Below are 7,554 nucleotides of genomic sequence, written 5' to 3'. Positions count from 1 at the left end.
GACATGGTTTCTATAGAGATTTGAGATTATTGGTGTGTTAAATGTATTGTATTTTCCTATCTAAATATTATTGTGACCTTTTTATCTAAAGGTGACAAACATTTGTGCTTGGGTTGCTGATGATCCTGAAGCCTCAAGCTGCCCCCTAACCCTTTTCTTCAGCACCTTGGACAGGGTTTTGACTAGATACTATAGTATACAAAGTATGTCAATTGACTTTTCGTAGCAGGTTAGGAGAATTAACATAATGGGTTACGGTTGGAAGAAGAATTAGCTTCAAAGCAAAAACAATATCTGCTTTTTGACGTCTATTTGACCAACTGTAATCTATCCAGGCTTGATACTCGGAGAGAATGCCAGCAGCAAGGCGAAAATGGAAACTTGCAGAGGAAGAGATGAAACGGCTGTTGGAGAGGCCTCCACCGAACACATGGCAGCTGTTGGAGGCCTCGACCGAACAACACAACATGGCAGCTGTTGGCGAGGCCTCGACCGAACACATGGCAGCTGTTGGAGAGACCTCCACCGAACACATGGCAGCTGTTGGAGAGGCCTCCACCGAACACATGGCAGCTGTTGGAGAGGCCTCCACCGAACACATGGCAGCTGTTGGAGAGGCCTCCACCGAACACATGGCAGCTGTTGGAGAGGCCTCCACCGAACACATGGCAGCTGTTGGAGAGGCCTCCACCGAACACATGGCAGCTGTTGGAGAGGCCTCCACCGAACACATGGCAGCTGTTGGAGAGGCCTCCACCGAACACATGGCAGCTGTTGGAGGCCTCGACCGAACAACACAACATGGCAGCTGTTGGCGAGGCCTCGACCGAACACATGGCAGCTTTTGGAGAGACCTCCCCCGAACACATGGCAGCTGTTGGAGAGGCCTCCACCGAACACATGGCAGCTGTTGGAGAGGCCTCCACCGAACACATGGCAGCTGTTGGAGAGGCCTCCACCGAACACATGGCAGCTGTTGGAGAGGCCTCCACCGAACACATGGCAGCTGTTGGAGAGGCCTCCACCGAACACATGGCAGCTGTTGGAGAGGCCTCCACCGAACACATGGCAGCTGTTGGAGAGGCCTCCACCGAACACATGGCAGCTGTTGGCGAGGCCTCGACCGAACAACACAACATGGCAGCTGTTGGAGAGGCCTCGACCGAACAACACAACATGGCAGCTGTTGGAGAGGTCTCGACCGAACAACACAACATGGCAGCTGTTGGAGAGGCCTCGACCGAACAACACAACATGGCAGCTGTTGGAGAGGCCTCGACCGAACAACACAACATGGCAGCTGTTGGAGAGGCCTCGACCGAACAGAATCTTACAGCAACAGAAAGACAAGCAGAATATATGGTAGTCCAATAGTTGTGGGTGTTTATAATGTCGGGAAACATGACCTCTATATAGATTGTAAGTAATCGTTTGCATTTCTGTGTGTAGTCAAGAGAGAGATGTGGGTCTTTTTAAACCCAAAGTGTTCGAAGGACAAGTGGGAAAGGGCAGCATAGACACCTGTATTCTTCTCTCCTCATCACTCCCTCCCTCTCGGTCTGTCCTGGACTCCTCCCTTCCACTTTTCACCTTCCCTCACCCCCTCTGTTTAGTCCTGGCTCAGACCCTTTCATCAACTGGGGAGGAAGGGAGAGCTAATTTTAGCCCTGCTATCTGGGATCCACATTTTATATTATCCTTCTCTCCCCCTCTTCTCTAGTCCCTCTTCTCTCTCTTCCTCTGTTCTATCCCTTCCTCCCTCTCTTCTCTAGTCCCCCTTTTCTCTCTCCCTTCCTCTCGTCTATCCTTTCCTCTCTTCTCACTCTCCCGAGTCCCCCCCCCCCTCCTGTCAGGTTTGCTTGGATGCTCTTTTTTTCCCCTCCCTGTCTCCCAAGTGACACCCTGTTCCCTACATAGTGGTCAGAAGTAGTGTTCTGTACAGGGAATAGGGTGCCATTTGGGATGAATCCTGTCTCCATTCCTGCATCACCCCTCCTTTCTTTCTTTCCCTCCCCTCCAGCTCCCCCAGCGTCGGGACTGAGTGGGGAGAACTGCTTTGAAGTAGGGAGAGTAGAATCTGGCGCCCAATAATTGAAGGAGCTAAAAATAGCGGCTGCCTTGTTTAGAAAGCTCTTTTATTTTACACACCCGGATGGAGTGCCGACTCTCTCTCTCTTGCTCACGCATCGCACACATGCTGGCTAGGTTCGACACACGCTCACAGTGGGAGCTACAGGTCTGCATGTGGGGACACGTGTGTTGGAGGAGGAGGATGGATGTTGGGGGGGGGGGGTTCTTTCTCTCATATTTCTGAATCGGGTGGTAGTTTCAATTCCTCACCTCTTTTATTTGAATAGTTTGTTTTTCAGTGAAGCAGAAGACGACTTGTAGGAAATGCCCGACAACAAACTGATGAACATCAATACCAAGATGGTGTATGTGTTCATATTGTCAAGGTGTGGTTTCTATGGTTTAGATTTCTCAAATGACCTAATAGACTTTAAATATCAAATGTATTATCTTATCAATCATAGCCTCCTGAATTAAGAACTTTCTTGTGATTGAGATCAAACTATTATTGGCCGCTAGCTGGCTCTCTTTTCCACGCTGTATCAATTAGCCCAAGGACTAGCTTGAGATCCATTAGCCCGAGGACGAGCGTGAGATCCATTAGCCCGAGGACGAGCTTAAGGTCAAACTCACATAAACAATTTACAATAATGATATTAATCTGGAAGTAAATTATGAATTTGTTCTCAATACACACATACAGCATACTCTTTAAGCGTTCATAGATTTCTAGTCTGCGGTTATTTGTTATCGAGTAATGTTAATTGTAATAGATTTCTAGTCTGCGTTTATTTCTTATTGGGTAACGTTAATTATAATAGCAAGGCAAGGGTGCATCCCAAATCGCACTCTCTTCCCCATTAAGTAGGAAAATATAGGGTTCCATCCGGGCTGCGGCCATGAACATCCGGGCTGCGGCCATGAACATCCGGGCTGCGGCCATGAACATCCGGGCTGCGGCCATGAACATCCGGGCTGCGGCCATGAACATCCGGAATGCTGCCATGAACATCCGGGATGCGGCCATGAACATCCGGGCTGCGGCCATGAACATCCGGGATGCTGCCATGAACATCCGGGATGCTGCCATGAACATCCGGGATGCTGCCATGAACATCCGGGCTGCGGCCATGAACATCCGGGCTGCGGCCATGAACATCCGGGCTGCGGCCATGAACATCCGGGCTGCGGCCATGAACATCCGGGATGCGGCCATGAACATCCGGGCTGCGGCCATGAACATCCGGGCTGCGGCCATGAACATCCGGGATGCTGCCATGAACATCCGGGATGCTGCCATGAACATCCGGGCTGCGGCCATGAACATCCGCGCTGCGGGCATGAACATCCGGGCTGCGGCCATGAACATCCGGGATGCTGCCATGAACATCCGGGATGCGGCCATGAACATCCGGGCTGCGGCCATGAACATCCGGGCTGCGGCCATGAACATCCGGGATGCTGCCATGAACATCCGGGATGCTGCCATGAACATCCGGGATGCTGCCATGAACATCCGGGATGCGGCCATGAACATCCGGGATGCGGCCCTGAACATCCGGGCTGCGGCCATGAACATCCGGGCTGCTGCCATGAACATCCGGGCTGCTGCCCTGAACATCCGGGCTGCGGCCCTGAACATCCGGGCTGCGGCCCTGAACATCCGGGATGCGGCCATGAACATCCGGGATGCGGCCATGAACATCCGGGATGCGGCCATGAACATCCGGGATGCTGCCATGAACATCCGGGATGCTGCCATGAACATCCGGGATGCGGCCATGAACATCCGGGATGCGGCCATGAACATCCGGGCTGCTGTTGGCCTTTTGACATTGAACAATTGGGCCCATTTTATAAAGTATCTCAGAGTAGCAGTGCTAATCCAGGATCAGGTCTCCCCTCTGTCAATCTAATCTTATTCATGATGACATAAAATGCCACGCTGCTCCTAGATCAGCACTCTTAATCTATTAAAATGGACCCTGAAATCCTCCACTAGAGGGCAACACAGACCAGCATTTTGTCCCCCCCTGCCCCTGAACTCCTGCAATAGTAATTTAAGTTTTTTGATTCTCTTTGCATTGCAGAATACATTCTATCCGGTAAGTCTTACCGGGTATGAGAAGCTTTGAGACTTGGGACGCATTCAGTTCGTGATATGTTTTGCTCCCTTTCACAACGGTGTAAATAGAACGTCACATTTTCCACAAACTATGCTTACCATTCTTCAGTATTCTCTAAGGTATGTTTTCTTATGTTTTGTGGGCGTGGTTTAAACTGATCTATATGAAGGTGAACATTTTTGAAATCACACCACATGTCCACAACATCCCTCTGAACCACAATAACACATGTCCACTGTACACAACCACTTTCTGGAGCCACCATAATCACACTTAACACCGTTTCTGTTCTATTAAATGTTGCACAACGTTGTTGCCTGTTGAACACGGCCCTGCTAGTCAGGTAGAGAGAATCCCTTTCTCTTCAACCCAGAGTGTAAAAATTGTTCCTCTATAATGAGTCAGTCATATTTGTCAAGTGGAGTCAGAACATCATAACCACCTTGGCTGACATTCCCCATTGCGTGGTTCTAATGAACTGTAGATCTGAGATAAGTGAATACATCTTAGTAAATGATTAGGGTTTGGGACTATGGTGACCTATTGAGGTCAACATAACTCTACCATGACATGGATGGAAACAATACAAAGAGAGGTGTGTATCTGATTGGATGAGTATGCATTAGTCTATTTGTCTCAGGGCGTTTTGAGTTGCACAAATTACCCCTGCCGTTTTCTTGCCAATACTGCGTGCACTAAATAGGAAATAGGGCTTCGTTTGAGACGTGACCATTGTCTCCCGGATGCTCCGGTCTCACAAGGCTCTTTTGACTCCTCCTTTAGCCTTGTTGCCTTTATTTTAAACCTGATCATTTGTTATTTCTCTTTCTGGTGCGTCTATACAATTTTTATGTTCGCATGTATGTGTAACCGATGTGAAATGGCTAGCTAGTTAGCGGTGGTGCGCGCTAATAGCGTTTCAATCGGTGACGTCACTCGCTTTGAGACCTTGAAGTAGTGGTTCCCCTTGCTCTGCAAGAGCCGTGGCTTTTGTGGAGCGATGGGTAACGCTGCTTCGTGGGTGACTGTTGTTGATGTGTGCAGAGGGTCCCTGGTTCGCGCCCGGGTCGGGGCGAGGGGACGGACTAAAGTTATACTGTTACATAGGTACCAGAGCCGTGAAAAAGTATTGTCCCCCTACTCTGATTTTCTCTATTTATGTATATTTCTGATACTGAATTATACCAGGTCTTCAACCAAAACCTAATATTAGAAAAAGGGAACCTGAGTTTACAAATAACAACAAAAAGATACTTATTTAATTTATAAAGTTATGCAACACCCCATTCCACTGTGTGAGAAATGAATTGCCCCCTTTTGCTGCAATAACTGGCTGTGTCATCTTTAGCTGCAATGACTGCAACCAAACGCTTCCTGTAGTTGTTCATCAGTCTCTCACATCGCTGTGGAGGAATTTTGGAGCCACCATAATGTTCCCAACATTATGGGAACATTATGGGGGAGGCTGGTGTGGTTATGGGGGGGTCTAGAAGGGGGGGTTGGTGCGATTATGGGTGAGATTATGGGGGGGGGGGGGGGTCTGTCCAAAGGGAGGCTGGTGTGATGATGGGAGGGGGGGGGGGGGTCTGTCCAGAGGGAGGCTGGTGTGATTATGGGGGGGTCTGTCAACAGGGAGGCTGGTGTGATAATGGGGGGGGTCTGTCCACAGGGAGGCTGTTGTGATTATGGGGGGGTCCATCCAAAGGGAGGCTGGTGTGATTATGGGAGGGGGGGGGGGTCCGTCCAGAGGGAGGTTGGTGTGATTATGGGGGGGTCCGTCCAAAGGGAGGCTGGTGTGGTTATTGGGGGGGGGGGGTCTGTCTAGAGGGAGGTTGGTGTGATTATGGTGGGGTCTGTCCAGAGGGAGACTGGTGTGATTATGGGGGGGGTCCGTCCAGAGGGAGGCTGGTGTGATTATGGGGGTGTCTGTCCAGAGGGAGGCTGGTGTGATAATGGGGTGGGGGGGGTCTGTCCACAGGGAGGCTGTTGTGATTATGGGGGGGTCCATCCAAAGGGAGGCTGGTGTGATTATGGGAGGGGGGGGGGGTCCGTCCAGAGGGAGGTTGGTGTGATTATGGGGGGGTCCGTCCAAAGGGAGGCTGGTGTGGTTATTGGGGGGGGGGGGTCTGTCTAGAGGGAGGTTGGTGTGATTATGGTGGGGTCTGTCCAGAGGGAGACTGGTGTGATTATGGGGGGGGTCCGTCCAGAGGGAGGCTGGTGTGATTATGGGGGGGTCCGTCCAGAGGGAGGCTGGTGTGATAATGGGGTGGGGGGGGTCTGTCTAGAGGGAGGCTGGTGTGATTATGGTGGGGTCTGTCCAGAGGGAGACTGGTGTGATTATGGGGGGGTTCCGTCCAGAGGGAGACTGGTGTGATTATGGGGGGGTTCCGTCCAGAGGGAGGCTGGTGTGATAATGGGGGGGGGTCTGTCTAGAGGGAGACTGGTGTGATTATGGTGGGGTCTGTCCAGAGGGAGACTGGTGTGATTATGGGGGGGTCCGTCCAGAGGGAGGCTGGTGTGATAATGGGGGGTGTCTGTCCACAGGGAGGTTGGTGTGATTATGGGGGGGTCTGTCCACAGGAAAGCTGGTGCGATTATGGGGGGGGGGGTGGGTCCAGAGGGAGGCTGGTGTGATTATGGGGGGGTCCGTCCAAAGGGAGGCTGGTGTGATTATGGGAGGGGGGGGGGGGGTCCGTCCAGAGGGAGGTTGGTGTGATTATGGGGGGGTCCGTCCAGAGGGAGACTGGTGTGATTATGGTGGGGTCTGTCCAGAGGGAGGATGGTGTGATTATGGTGGGGGTCCGTCCAGAGGGAGACTGGTGTGATAATGGGGGGGGGGTCCGTCCAGAGGAAGGCTGGTGTGATTATGGGGGGAGGTCCGTCCAGAGGGAGACTGGTGTGATTATGGGGGGGTCCGTCCAGAGGGAGGCTGGTGTGATTATGGGGGTGTCTGTCTAGAGGGAGGCTGGTGTGATTATGGGGGGGTCCGTCCAGAGGGAGGCTGGTGTGATTATGGGGGGGCCCGTCCAGAGGGAGGCTGGTGTGATTATGGGGGGGTCTGTCCAGAGGGAGGCTGGTGTGATAGTGGGGGGGGTCTGTCTAGAGGGAGACTGGTGTGATTATGGTGGGGTCTGTCCAGAGGGAGGATGGTGTGATTATGGTGGGGGTCCGTCCAGAGGGAGACTGGTGTGATTATGGGGGGGGTCCGTCCAGAGGAAGGCTGGTGTGATTATGGGGGGGGGTCCGTCCAGAGGGAGACTGGTGTGATTATGGGGGGGGGTCCGTCCAGAGGAAGGCTGGTGTGATAATGGGGGGGTCTGTCCAGAGAGAGGTTGGTGTGATTATGGGGGGGGGGTCC

Source organism: Salvelinus fontinalis, chromosome 5, assembly GCF_029448725.1.
Source record: "Salvelinus fontinalis isolate EN_2023a chromosome 5, ASM2944872v1, whole genome shotgun sequence".
NCBI classification, from domain to species: domain Eukaryota; kingdom Metazoa; phylum Chordata; class Actinopteri; order Salmoniformes; family Salmonidae; genus Salvelinus; species Salvelinus fontinalis.
The sequence above is the reverse complement of the archived record's forward strand: the minus strand, read 5'-3'. Positions refer to the sequence as shown.